The sequence below is a fragment of the Coptis chinensis genome, chromosome 6, assembly GCF_015680905.1.
Source record: "Coptis chinensis isolate HL-2020 chromosome 6, ASM1568090v1, whole genome shotgun sequence".
Lineage (NCBI taxonomy): Eukaryota > Viridiplantae > Streptophyta > Magnoliopsida > Ranunculales > Ranunculaceae > Coptis > Coptis chinensis.
The window spans coordinates 82260264-82275784 of NC_141461.1; the positions used below are offsets into that span (position 1 = coordinate 82260264).

The 15521-nt window shown below is 37.8% G+C and overlaps 1 pseudogene; it reads left to right on the forward strand.

The window, feature by feature from the left end:
* The first annotated feature begins 1636 nt into the window (after window positions 1–1636).
* On the forward strand, window positions 1637–3297 carry LOC147494824 (DEAD-box ATP-dependent RNA helicase 5 pseudogene; annotated as a pseudogene).
* Window positions 3298–15521: the final 12224 nt, after the last annotated feature.

A 15521-nucleotide genomic window follows, 5' to 3' on the forward strand; every position in this document is an offset into this window, starting at 1 on the left:
TGTTTAAGCATGATTAGCTTGGATGGAAATAATGGTTTGTTTCCAATAGCTATTTTCATCACTAGATCGGAGACTAAGGATAGTTGGATAAGGTTTTTGGACAAAATGAAACACTATGGGATAAATGATCATCCATTAAGTTGTAACTTTCATGTCCGATGAGACGAAAAAGGACTAGTTGAGGTCAGTACAATTGTTTTTCCCCGAAATGAGCATAGATTTTGCTTTCGACATATGTACAAAAAAAATTTCAAAAGGAATTTAAACCCCAACATTTGGAATTGCTTGTTTGGGGTGCAGCCAAGTGTTACACGAAGACTGATTTGAGAGGGCTATGGAGAAATTGGGAACTGAATGTAGTCAAGCTAAAGATTGGTTTTTGAAGGAGAATGTTAAGACCTGGGCAAGGTCACACTTTAGTCATGTTACAAAGTGTGAACATATCTTGAACAATTTCTCCGAGTCGTTTAATTCATGGATACTAGAACTGAGGGATAAGCCAGTAGTGTCTTTTGTTGATGGCATTTTTGTATAAGAGGAGAGAGAAAGCCAAGGAATGGGATAACAATGGCTTAGTACCTTGGGTGGTTAAGAGAATTGCAGAATTGATTGAATACAAACCACATTATGATTTGGCTGAATCTACCAATGACTTACAATATATGAAAGATCTCTATGGGAATAGATGGACTGTGAACCTGGTAGATCATGAATGTAGTTGTGTTAGGTGGCAACTCTCTGGAGTAGTTTGTGTGCATGCTGTAAGAGTGATATATCCTATGAGACTGGATTGGACAGAGTACTGCAGTTCCTATTATTGGGTTTCCACATACAAACAAGCATACATGGGTCACATCAAACCAATGCCTGACCCCAAGGACTGGCCTAAACCAGTAAGTTTAATTTGTTATCGACTGACTATGCATTTGTGTAAATTTATTATGTATATTTTTCTAATTGGGTTTTGTTGTTCTGTAGGATCCAAACAAATATGTGTTTCACTACAACAAAAGGGGTCTTTTGCAGCGCACCCTTTTGCAACGCCAAAAAATTGTTGTTAAAGGTCACCTATTGCAACGCCATATGGGGCTGCTAAAGGTTTGTTGTGCTATTAGCTTAACTGTACATAAATTTATTTATTGTGACACCTCTTGCGTGGCAAATAGTTATAATTTTTTTTTTCAAAAAACAGAAAATGCAATTTTTATAGAGGGCTTTATCATTTACCATGCCATTGTTGCTGTTAAAGTTAACTCAATCATTTGTGACGCCACTTTCGTTGTAAATGTCCATGTCTTATTGGATGTAGTATGTGTTGCAGCTAGAGAAGCGTTGCTATTGGACTTTTTATGGGCGGGAGTTAATTTCTTCTAAAGGTTTTTTTATGGGCGGGCCTATTTTTATTGTTGGCGCTCCAACAAAAAACCAAAAAATAAAAAAGTAAAATCCAAAACCTAAATTGGGTTTATTTTTCTCATCTTTTTTCTCTTCTTTGCCGCCCACCATATTGAAAACCCGTTAGAATGTGAGATAGTAAAAGAGCCTTTTGAATTTTGTTGGTGTTCATAGTATGTTGTACTCTCTGTCAATAATAATAGGTTGTGAAGAAACTTCGTGCTAAACCCTAGAAGAAACTTCACCACCCAAAGAGAAGAAAGTTTTTAGTTTATTTCTTGATTCACAATGAGGAACTCAGAAAGCAGGAAAAACGAGAAAATAAAGAATAACAAAACTGCTGACGAAGAATCTCCAATACAAGATTCCACCTTGGAGACAAAAAAAGACGAGAAAAAAAAGAAGAAAAACAAACACAAGAAAAGCCTCGAAGAAGAGAAAGCACAACAAGAAGATACACCAACCGAAGCCGCCAACTTAAAAAGAAAGCTTAAAATTGATGATCCAGAAGATGACGCCATCAAGAAAAAGAAGAGTGGAGAGGATGACGTGGAAATAGGAGGAGGGAAGGAAGTGTTTGTGTCTGGGAATGATGTGAAGGAACTGAAGTATACGGCTTTGAGCTCGTTCGATGAAGCTAAACTTCCCGAGGAAGTATTAGAGTGTTGTAAGGGGTTTAATAAGCCTTCTCCAATTGATCTCATGCTTGGCCTTTTCTTTTTAGATGGTCGTGATTTTATTGGGATTGCTGCCAGCGCTCTCGCAAAACGTTGGCGTTTGGGGTTCCAAATCTTTATGCATATAAGGCGAACGGAAGAAAGAAGAGATCTGAATCCTCTCGCCTTTGTCCTCTCACCGACTAGGGAACTAGCTCGAAAATTGCAGATGTCCTCTGTGGAAGCCGGGAAATCCCGCGTGAGCTTTCGGTTTGCGTGTATGGAGGAACTTCCAAAGGACCTCAAATTTCATCTCACGAAGGAAATGGCGTTGATATTGTTATCTAACCCCGCCGCTTTGAAAGATCTGATTGAGATGGGGTTTTGCTGCTTAAAGGAGGTATCATATGTGGTTCTAGATGAAGCGGATCGAATGCTTGACATGGGATTTGAACCGAAGTCCGTTCTATATTGAGCGATCGCCCTCTATCCGTCGGATGGTAATGTTCGATCACAACATGGCCTCCTTCATCCATCGGTTAGCTCAAGAGTTCATGGACCCAAATCCTGTTAAGGTTGTTGTGGGCTCGAGGATTTGTCCGCTAACCATGATGTCATCACGCGATAGTAGAGGTCTTGGATGATAGATCTCGCGATGCACGCTTTGGTCACTTTGCTTGAAAAATACCACAAGTCGCAAAAGAATAGAGTATTAGTATTTGTCTTGTACAAGAAGGAAGCAAACTCGTTGAAAATATGCTCCAAAAGAGGGGTTGGAAGGTCGTTTTACGTACATGGAGACAAAGCTCAACGGGGATCGTACCAATGCACTCTCACTATTCAAGGATGGGATTTGCCCTTTAATGGTTTGCTACTCGATGTAGCTGCTTTCGGGATTGGATATTCCCCGATGTGGAAGTGGTTATCAACTACGTTTCCCTCTTACGGCCGAGAAGATTACGCGGCAGGGATAGGGAGGACCGGTCGAGCCGGTAAAGAAAGGTGTTGCACACACCTTCTTCATGCAAGAAAACAAAGGGCCTTCTTTGGGAGCCGGGTGAATGTTTCGAGAGAAGCCGGACGCCTTGTGCCTACTGATCTTATGAAATTTGGTACTCATGTGAAGAAAAAGGAATCCAAGCTGTATGGAGCCCACTTCAAAGAAATATCTGCAGATGCTCCCAAGTCGAAAAAGATCACCTTCAACGACTCGATGGTGAAGATTAGGTGTCCGCAATCTCTATAATCTCTCATTCTTTTTCAGTAATGGACAAATCGGTGGCATGCCATAAAAGTTGGCTTACCTTGGGTGTAAACACTTCATATCGTCTTCTTCAAGGAACATTAACCTCATATCGAAAGCTCAATTGGTCAGTGGTTTAAGAGGCACAAGTGGAATGCTACACTAGAAGATGCTTACTGAGCTAGAATTTTTGTGTAATCTGAAGAATTTTTTTGACATTCTTATTGTAATAGTTTGGTGAGCACAGTCAGTTTTTTTTATTTAAAAAAAAAAATAATAGGTTGTGAAGGTGGCCTCGTTATCCGTAGCGCGTCATGAGCACCAGGCAAAAGGCGGGGCGGTTGAGCATAAGGACGGAAAGAAAACCCAAAAAGAAAACCATCGAATAAAAAGATTCAATTGCATATATTTCTTAGCCTACACTTTCACTTCAATTGGACTAAGTGCCAATCAACCGGCCAAGCTTCGAGTTTTTGGTTGCTACTCTTTTCGGGGTTAATTGGTTTTAGTTTTGGATTCTTTTTGGGTTAATTTTTCTGGTTGGTTCTTTTAATTTATTTTACAGGTGTAGAATCTGAAATTACTACTAGAGAATAAAAGTCGGAAACATTCATTCTTCAGGTTGGTTCTTCTTTCTTTTAATATTCCTTTACATTTTTGCTTAGCATTTGTAGCATGTGGTGGTGTTGTTTTTTGGGTCTCTGGGGATGTTGAGTCCGTGTTTTTCCTCCAATCATCATCACCCTTTCGGTGATGGTGTTTGTCTCGCCTTTGTGTAAAATCAAAACTCAATGCAAAACATATGATTATGTGGGGAAAAATAAAACGGTACTTGGGTCAACAATGGAAGGACAACATTCACAACATGGTGACGACTTCATATTTGACTTTTGAGAATTCTTGAAAGTGTATCTCTAAAATTTGTGTATTACTTGGGTTGGGATTTGATGCAAAAGCATGTAATTGTTGCTTGGCTTAGATACTGATTAGAATTCTTGAGGTCTTAGGATTTGTTTTATCATTTTGTTTTTTTCTATCTGCACCTGCTGAGTAAATTATGTTGATACTCACCTTATGATTATGACTGTTGGTTGTTCATCTAGTTACGGACATTTTTTTGATTCAAGAATGGGCTTGTCGGTTCTCTTCAAAGAAGGTCCAAAGACAGATACAAAGCCTACTATTTAAGGTAAGTTTAATTACATGAATGTTCTAATAGGACGAATTTGGTAGAACAAGATTGGGAGATGTATGATTCCAATAATAAATGAGACAAATTATCAGTCTAATATGAGAGCCTTGTCATGAAGTGACTAATAATTCTTATTTTGTGATTTTTTTTTTTCTTAGTCCTAACTTTGTGGTATGTGTCCAATAGAAGTATTTGTTTGTCAAATGCTCTTTCTTGTTTGTGCTCTTCAAATCTCATTTCTAGCTTCATATCCATCACCGACATTGATATTTCCTGTAGTGTTGTCCCATATAAATTATTGATAATGGAATGAACCCTATTGCATGTACAGGGCAAATGAAAACGGAACACTTCACCGGGAAGCAGAGGGAACTTAGCAAGATATTTGGATGAGTGGTAATTTATTTGTCCGCTTATGCCGGTCGATGCATCCGCTCTTTATAAATGTACCCTCTCAGATTCTCTTTGTTGTGACATTAGCTCTGAATTTTTGCTACTCACTGGTTATGAAGGGGCTGCTTATATATCGAAGGAAGTGTGGGAACAAAGCGACTTTCATCATCCACATACCTCAATGAAGTTTGAACCTTTCCTTGAACAAGATGCAAAGCGCAGCCACGAAAATCAAGGCCCGATTGGTTCCATTGAAATTTTGTTAGGGCTGAAGATTTCAGTCATTATGAAGGAGGAAGGGATGAAGAGGGTGACCTTTGAAGTAGAACGCAAGCGTTTTCCATCAAGCCCTAGTTCTAGTCATCATGGATGTAGTTCCAAAAGATGAGGGCTTAATTGTATTCTTTCCTCGGTAAGTTCCTATCGTCTGCAGTTCTCGACTTTACTGGCCGGTACTTCTTCGTAAACCTCCGTGAATGTATTGTAATATATTAAAAACTAGAGGGTGAGTTTTGTTCTTTTATCAATTGTTAGATTTCTAAGGGACAGTTGGGACCCCACGATCTAAGAACCTCTATATAGGGGAGGTTTATGTTCTTTTTAGTATAGATTTCTAGCCTTAAGCACGGACATGGTCTACTCTTCTCTCAGTATGGAGAGGGTATGGATGACACAAATCGGCAAGATGTCATCCCGAGGGATGGTGGCCGTAGGTAGGTGAGAAGTGACACACAAGCTCCTTGTGGGACTGGCCGGTGGTATGTTAATAGTCCCAAGGTCATGGTGTGCCTATAATTGCTGTATCGACCCTCCATTCTCCATCTACTCACCGGTGGAAACATCATCCGTGTGTTAAAACCCACCACGCATCCATTAGGCCATTGATTCTTGAGAGTTCTCAAGTGAACAAATTAAGTCCGGATCAACCATGATTGCTCCATGACTTGTCTACCTTTAGTTCGTTGCTCAAAGTTAATATTGTTTTATTTAATATTTAGTGACAAGTTTGATGTATCTTATAAATGTATTTTGGTAGATTTTCTCCCGCTTATATGTTTAATCTTAGTTTTTGTGGGTTAACTAGTATTACGCACCCTTGTTGAAAACGCTTATTATCCGTGCAAACCACCGAAAGATCTGCTCGAAAGTGTCTAAAACCCATCCACTTTTGCATCGTATAGCTTACGTTTGACTTGATATGAATCAGCCTAATATGTTCACCAATGTGGTCATGTGGATTTTTTCCTTTGACAAAGAACCGCAGATTTTATAGCTTTCTTAAAATGTTTTTCTTCCCTTTGTTCTTTTTCTTTTGTAGTATATTAGAAAGTCGCTTTTCACGGACTGGACAAATCCTCCATTGAGCATATTAAAGGACGATTCGCGAATTGCCCCGGAATGAATCACGAACCATACCTCATAAAATGTTTTATGAAAGTTCACAAGGGAAAATATAGCCAAGTTCACTTTGATTGCTTCGCTTCACACCGGGTTGGTTTGAGTCGTTATCATGATGAATTTGTGGCGGTTTGTGGACAAGGTAGGTTCCTATTCTCTCTCTCTAACAAAAAACCTCTTTATAATAGAGGTTGATGCTTACAGCCCAAGCAACTAGGTGTAAAGAAATTGAACACCCCCAAACCCGATGTAAGTGGAAATCGAACCCAAGACCTCCTAATACAACCACCGGGCCATGACTAGTTGAACTCTTTGGACACTTGACAATCACACACTCACAACATGCAGACTCACCCATAGTTAGGCTTTCACTTGACAATCAAGTGTTACTATTAAAAATAGGGATATTCAAACGTGATTAATTGCGGTTCTTGATTATATCAGGTTGATCATTGTTATGTGTATACCTTTACTTTGTCCTAGCTTTCTTATAGATTGTTATGATTATTTCAGGTTAAGGAGGAGATTAGATTGGGTTTAGAGTTGAGCGATTATAGTTTTCAAAGAAAGACGCATTGCACATATGTGTTTCTTGGGGAGCTCTACAACTATGAGCATATAGATTCCTCATTATTTTTGAAACACTATATCGATTCTCGCTTTTGGCCATGGGACATCGGAGGTATGAAATTGTAAGTTTTTTTCGATAAACTTCTTTGAGTAGAACTTGGTACTTTTAAAATAGTTGCAAAGGATAGAAGGAATAGTCAAGGATAAAGGTTAGGACAAAGGATATTCCGCTCTTGTTAAACAAAGAGCAAGGGATAGAAGGAATAGCCAAGGCGGGACTTCTTGACTCCTAAATCATAGGTAGGGGTCAAAAATCTCATTATAGGTTGGTCGATACCTTTACATCCGACTCGCCATCTGTTGGAACCGCTTTTTGTAGTTGAGCTTGTTTGCTTGATTTACTTGATGTTTAGCCTTGCTTATTTTATTGTTTCATTGGTGATAATTTTATGACCACGAGGTTTTTAATGGTTTGGCATTTACATGTACAATTTAGTTCAAAATCTATTAGTTTTGGCTATTTTTGTCTTCTTATTTGATGTACCTTCATGAATGTGATGAAGTTATAACTTTGATAAGTTCTTTCTAAGCTTTGGGCCATGGGCACCAATTTACGATATAGGAGGTGCATAGTTTCACATGCATTGCCAACTTGAGTGTATATTAGGTTTATTAATGTTTCTAATAAATTTACTTACGTTTTTTTTTAATTTGTTGTGCCGGATTGGTCGATTGGTCGCCGTATAGTAGAATCAAGAAGAAGCTCGAAAGTGGATCTTTGCTCATATTATATAGACATTATTTGTGGAATTTTAGTTTTGAATATTTAGTCTAAATTTAGTTAAACGTTGTTAAGATTATGTGAGGCGATGTTTTTCTTAAAAAATAGTTATGTGAATTCTTTAAGATCTTTTGTATTGAATGATTTAGTAATGAAATTCATTTTGTTATGATTTGTGGTGAATTGTTATAGGTTTCGCGTGTTCTATAAAAATTGTTTTGGGTAGGATTATGTAAATGGAAATGTACATGTATATGTATGAATTGCACCATTTGCAATGCTAAATCGTCCCAAATAAAAGCCGCAGGGAGTTTATATCATTCGCGAACAAATTTGGTGTAGCTAAAAGCTTTGATTCTACAAGCGTAGACATCTTTTGCCACGCTTTGGTGTGTGGCTAAATTTTGGACGCGTCTTTTGCCATGCCAAATGTTCATTAAATATTTAAATTTCCGCGACTATGTAGGCAAATATTTAAACTTTCCGCGAATCGAAATAGTGTTGCAAAAGGTTGCCTTTTGCGACGCCTAGTTGTGTAGCTAAAGGTATCACTTTTGCAACGCCATCCTAGTTGTTACAAGCTTTCTTTTGCGACGCCATGCGCTGCAAATAGTTTGAAAAAATTTTGCAATTAATTTAATTTTAATAAATGAAGTAGCAACGGAATTAGTGTATTAGCAGCACCCTCAGGCGTTGCAACAAACTAGGAACATTTGCCACGCCACCTTTGGCGTTGCATTTAAGTATTTGAGACGCACTTTTTAGCCACGCCTTTGCAACGCCATCTAGTGCGTTGCGACAGATCTTTTGCCACGCTCAAAAGCACCTTTAGCGATGGAGTATGGCGCTGCTAAAACCATGCTCTGTTGTAGTGTTTCCACCTCCATATGTGAGGGGGATTGGCAGACCTAAAAAGAATAGAAGAAGAGATGAAGGCGAGGGTTTGAAACCGAACAAGAAGAAGAGAAAATGTAGTAAATGCAAAGTTGAGGGGCACAATGCAAAAACTTGCAAAGGTCTAGCTGTAGAGAAAAATGGCAGGGCAAAAGGTAGAAACATATAGTTTTGCTTAGTTAAGACCTAAAAAGAGTCTAAGTGTTTAACTAGTTGAAAATTGATACTTGTATATATATTACAGGTAAGAAAAAGGACCGCCAAGCAGCACCCTCACAAGCATCAGCAACTCAGGTGGCAGCACCTTCACAAGCATCAACAACTCAGGTGGTAGCACCTTCACATGCATCAACAACTTAGGTGGCAGCACCTTCACAAGCAACACAGATGGCAGCACTCTCATAAGCAACACAGATGGCAACACCCTCACAAGCATCAGCAACACAGATGGCAGCACCCTCACAAGCAACTAAATTGTTGGCTTCGACATCAACTAGTAAAAAGCCCATGACTAGAGGCAAAGTTGCTGCAACAACTGAAGCATTAGCTTCGGTTACTCAAAGTAAGCCTGTAGAGGACAAAGAACTTGATAACCCGAAAAGGTTGGTTCTACTTTCAATGCCAGTTTCTTTTTTGATCCATTTTAGATTTCTTTTTACCCTTCTTTTTATGTCAACGCGAGCGGGGGATATATTATGCGACCCTACAAAGCCGACAAAGAATCGTAACTTTTGGGAAGCAAGCACCCAAATCAAAAACATTCAAGGTATTCTTGTATACATATTTTACATGGACCCTAGTTAAGAACACATATATAATGCACTTATATCAATTTCTTGTTTACAACAGGCCCCCCATCATCGACACACATTTCATGATTTCTTAGAAAAACAAAAAATGGAAAATAACAAAACATCGAAGGGATTGATCACAGCAGCAAGTAACCTGACATTTAAGCCACCACCACCACCAAAAAGAAACATTCAAGCTATTGGAGGCTTTGGACAAAGTACGGAGACATTCAAGCCACCATCGCCACCTCTAGCTACTGCAGTACCACGACAAAAGTTCAAAGCTGTTAAGGACCATGGAAAGTGATAATATGGTGTTTATCAAATGTGTTATTTTGGATTAAGGGACCTTTGTTGTGTTATTTTGGATTTCTATGCAAATTATTTTGGTTGTGCTATTTTGGGTTAAGGACCTTTGTTGTGTTATCAGATGTGTTATTTTGGGCTAAGGACCTTTGTTGTGTTATTTTGAATGTTATTTGTGCAAGTTACACTTTTATATGCGTCAATGCATATTTGTCTGTTGTTCTGTCAGAGACTGCTGTTCTATGTTGTTCTGTCAGAAACTGCTGTTTGAAAATTGTTAGTTTAGAAATGAGTAGGTTATGATAGTTTGCTAGTATGGTAGAAGTATTCTTGAGACCTGATATTGGCTCTAGAAGTATTTTTGGGGCTGTCAGAGTTTTGGTGATGTGTTTGGTGCTTGAAAAAAAGGGTTCAGTCTCTTGAAGTTTCGGTGAGAACAAGGGCTGTCAGAACAAGTTTTGGTGAGAACTTTGGGTCAGAAGCTCAAACTCTGACAAAACCAAACAAAAAAAAAACACTCTGACAGCCCAAAAAAAAAAAACTCTGAGGCATCATTCCTTAGATTTAGTTTATGGATTCAGTGTTACAGTTTTTAATTAGTGATGCTATGAGGCATGCACGGAAACATTATAGGACATCAGAAGTCGTATTGCAACATAATGTGGTGCACATCGTAAAACTCGTGCAGTTATTTTGTAAAATCAAGTTACATTTTGTGAGATATGAAGAGAAAATACAACAAGTAAATAATACACTCTAATAAAGGAACATGTGTAGATTACTACAATTTTTTGCTAATGTAGTACATGTGTAATATTACACTCTTAAATGCCAATCTCATTTCCCTCTAAACCTTACGATCTTAATCTTAAATCGTTCTCGGCTTCTATGGAGCATCTCCTAATACCTCTTGATAGACTGTTGCTTCTGCAATCTGAGCTGTCGATGGAACCTATCATAGCATCACTAATTAAAAACTCTTACATAGTGACATATTGATGACCTATCATATATATATATATATATAGTCATTATGTAGGGAATGCTTTTTGTGTTATATGTGAGCTAAAGTGATGTTTTCCATGCTAGAGTTTGTTGGACTATTCAGCTAGAGTCCTGTAATTGAGTGTTAAACATTTCATGCAGCCAACCGTGTTCCCCCCATGTGTCACTATGTCATTGCATGAGGATAAAATGTCAATACAATTGTTGCACATATGTGAACTCTGACAGAACCAAATACTCTCTGTGAACTCTGACATAACCAAATACTCACCAAATATAATACTCTATGAACTCTGACAGAACCAAACACGCACTAAGTTCAACTCTCTGTGAATGTAAAAGCTATGAACTCTGACAGCCAAATACTCACCATAACCAAATACTTTGACAACCAAATACTTGAACTCTGACAACCATAACCAAATACTCACAGCCAAATACTTGAACTAAAACTGGAAGCTAAAACTTACCATAACTAAATACTTGAACTAAAAACTAAAACTGGAAACTAACTTAACAGCCAAATACTCGCAGTACTAAAAGCTATGAACTCTGACAACCAAATACTAAAATTGGAAGCTAAAACTTACCATAACCAAATACTTGAACTAAAAACTAAAACTGGAAGCTAACTTAACAGCCAAATACTAGCAGTACTAAAAGCTATTAACTCTGACAACCAAAGACAGCCAAATACTTGAATTCAATTCATTGTCTCGCATCAATATAGACATAAACAATTAAATCAAAATATTTCCATTACAAAGTTTATGTCGCATCAATATAGAAGAAGTAGATTACATGTCTTATAAACCACAAAGTTCTGTCAGATTACATGCCTAACAAACTCCCTAACAAACAACAAAATTCTAACAGATTACATGTCCATTACAAAGTGAGTCTTACAAAGCTAAAACTCCGATAGAAGTTACAGATTAAGTTGACAGAGTTTTGCATTCCAAATTCCATGTTCATCCATTGATATTTAGTTTAGAAAATTCTGACAGGGTCATTTTTAGGGTAACAGTGGGTTCTGCAGCCAAAGTGGTTGTCTTCTTTCTTGCTTCCGCCAATATTGCATCACAAAGCCATTCAAATCCCCCACAGCTTTTGCATTTCAAGTATTTTTTCTCAACATTTAATCCATACTTCGTAATCTTAACAGTCCTCCTTTCCCTACAGTCATTTCTATTGCATTCGCAGTCTACCCAGGGGCAATCGGCCATCTAATGGCCTGCCTGACCACACTTAAAGCATTCGTTTGTTGACGTGCTTGATCCAATCCCAAAAAGTTTTTCATAAACAGCTTCATCCAACCATTGCAAATAACTTCGACATGTAGCATGCTGACACTTCAAGTATTTCCTTCCTAGATTGTGAGTTATTTGTGATATGCCCAACAATCGGATACCATCACATGTAGCTTCTTTACATGGAGAGTATAGAAATTGGCACTCAATAGCTGAATGTCCAACTTCATCACAAATCTGACATTCAACCTATGAACAAAACAATTTAGTCATAGTACAATAACATATGTACAAACATAAAACCATAACACATAAAAATTCATCAAGCATATGCATTAGGGTATCTTCATCTCACATAAAAATTTAACACAAACATATGCATTAGGGTATCTTCATCTCACATATCCCAACATTAGGACCAAAGAAAACACAAGAAATAAAGACCAACATCAATTTTTTTTTATTTTTCTTCTTCATTGAATTCTTGAAATCTTCATAGCTCTGAGGACACATCAGAGCTTGCACCACCAATCTAGGTTGAGTTGAACATTGGCTTGTCTCCCTAGCTAACCTAGCTTGTTCAAATTCCCAACACTCCTGCATAAGCTGCTCCTCCTCAATTTCTTCTGGATATGCAGTAGGAAGTCCCCTAGCCACCAAAGAAGCATCTCTTGCATCTCTCCACTTCATCACATGAGTAATTACTTCATCATGTGAAACTTCATCACCATGCTCATCAACATAGGCTCTAGCAACCATCACTTCTTCTCGAGCCATATTGTTATATCCAAATCTCACACAAGACATTAGATGACCTGGATATTCCTCACCCCTTCTAGAATTCTCACCCTTGTTCTACAATCCTCAACCCAAAAAATAAAAAATAAAATAACATAAGAGAATTAACACATAAAAATGGATAAAAATTCATCGAGAAGCACAGGTAGTACAAACAACCATACTCAACAATAGAATCTCAACAATACTCAACAATTCTCAACAATAGAATCTCAACAATACTTAACAATAGAATACTCAACAATGTTGTAGAAAGGGGACACCCTACGCTGAAATCAGGAGTGATTCAGTGGACGCCCCAACAATTACCTTCATATATTCAAGCTCTATATTCAACAAAAATGATAAATTTAATCAAAGTGACAAACTTTATCTAAATTACCTTCATTTTTGGTAAAAACAACTCTTGATTAGCTTCGTCCTTCCTTGTTTTGCAATGGATCTTTTACTCTCTTTACTCTCTGTTTTTTTCGATTTTTTGGGTAATATTTTTTTTGGTCTGTTCATAAGTAATTAGGTTGTTTAGGCGCTAATCAGAGACAATTCATGATTTCATAATTTCCACAGAAAAAGGGTATTTAGGACAATTCATGATCCTTGACTAGTCAACTGACGACCACTGTTGGTTGACTCCTTTTGACTGTCAAGTTGGGGGAAATCCAAATTTCAATTATTATGGGGTATGTCAATATAACCCTAAAATTTATATACAAGATTACATGATACATAAAAGGAAGACACAACATCTCGAATATACACTTTTGGCACTTATAATTAGTAAAAATATACCAAATAAAGTATAACACCCCGTGTTTTTATTCTTTTATTTTCCTAATAATAATAATAATAAAGATAATAATAATAGATTATAGATAAAAATAATATAGGATAACTATCAGCTTAGGGATAAAAGTTCCGTAAGTAATGGATAAGTGTTGTCCTTGTTTTTCGGGGAGTTTTCTCACGTAGAGTTTTTGGAAAAAAACACAGCGAGGGTTTTAGAAAAAAAATGGGAGTTTTACTGAAGGAAGGAAAGGAAGATTTTTCCTGGTAGCTGGTTGATAGTCGAAGCGCACTAAAGGTGAGTAGCTATGTTTGCTATTTCACTGAAAATTATAGTTTTCGTATATCGGTGTATAGGTTTCTACTTTTATATATACTGCTCGTCATCTTGTTTTATTCGGCATCGTGTTGTCGAGTTATTATAACTCTAGTGAAATTCGGATTTGATATAGAACTGTCGAAACTCTATTGAGGCTAGGAAATCCACTTTTGAACTGTCCAAGCTTTATGGGCGCTAATGGCGTCGCGAGCCAAAACAATGGAATCGTCCTGTTCTTGGTTGGTTGAACTCGTTTTTGTTGTTGTGTGTTTGTGGCTGGTTGAACTCGTTTTTGTATTGTGATTGGGTTGTGTAGTGAGATGTGGGCAGTGAATTAAGCTTGAAGGGAGGCGTTAATGGCGTTACTGTGATACTGAAGGATTTGGGTTTTTTGTATTTATTTTTGTGTTTGAACTGCGATTTGGTATGGTGAGTGGGGGTTTGATGAATGGTGGTAGTGGGACTGTTGAGTGAGGGCGGTGGGGAGCTTGGAACAAGCTTTAATGGAGGTCGAAACCTTAGATCTAGTTTGAAGAAGAGTATTGAATCACTGATATTAGAGTTATTGTCTTTATTAAAGTTGTATGGTTTGTGCATATGAGTCAAACCGATATGAGGGAGAAGGGATTAGTGGTGGTTGGCGCGCGAGCTGGTGGTGGAGGAGAGAATTTGGGGAAGAAGGTGAACTGTTGGCCGAATTGGGCCTGGGGCTTGGGCCTTGGGCCTTAGCAAATTTTGTTTTGTGTTGGGCCCGGTTTTGTGTTTAGTGGCTGGGCCGAAATTTCAATGTTTGGTTGGGCCCGGATTGTGTTTAGTTTGGGCCGGTTTAAATTAAGCTTTGGGCTTTGGGCCAAAACCTTTTAGGTTATGTTTTGGGCCAGTTCAGATTAATTGGTTGGGCCGGACCAGTTCAATTAAACTTGGACCAATTTGGTTTAGTCTATAGGCCCGTTTCATTTGTTTGCTTGGGCCAGTTCTATTTTGTTTGGTTGGGCCGAAACTAAGTTGTGACTTCTTTGGGCCAGTTTCTAATATTGTTTTGGGTCAGTCCATAGGACTTAATATAGATCCAAGTTAGACCTTTGGGCTTTGGTTTGGACTTTTGATTGTTTAATTGTGCTACGTTTTATGTTGTAAATGGTATGGACAAATCAAATGCTAAAATATTGCGGAAGCCTGCATAAATTGGTTTGTCTTTATCTAATAAATATTTGACGTTGATATGGCGTATTTTAGACACGTGACAAGATTTATATTTTTAGAGACATAGTCATAAAGACCTTTGACTTGGCTATGATTAAGTCTATTGGGATAGGTGCTTGACTTTAGGCTAAGACCTATATATATATACGTGTGTACGGGTATTAACTATTATGTGATATTTCAATCTCTTATGATATTCGGCACTATGACACTAAGACATCCATATAATTAATAATGCGTAAACAAAAAAATACATGAATCAAGATACTCTTTCGTTCTCTGAAATAATATATGAAATAAGGTTCAATAATGTGTAAATAAATTTACCGCACTCTTTTAGAACTTTCTCCACGCCTCAAGTTTTGGAATTGAGTTTTATGACTGTTGATGTCATAGGTTAGGTGGGCATTTATTGAATGTGCCATAAATGGCCCGTTAGCGTTATCTATGGGTATTCATTGAATGTGCCATGAATGACCCGGGTATTCATTGAATGTGCCATGAATGACCAGATTGTTTGGACTATCCTAGAGAGGAACTAAGG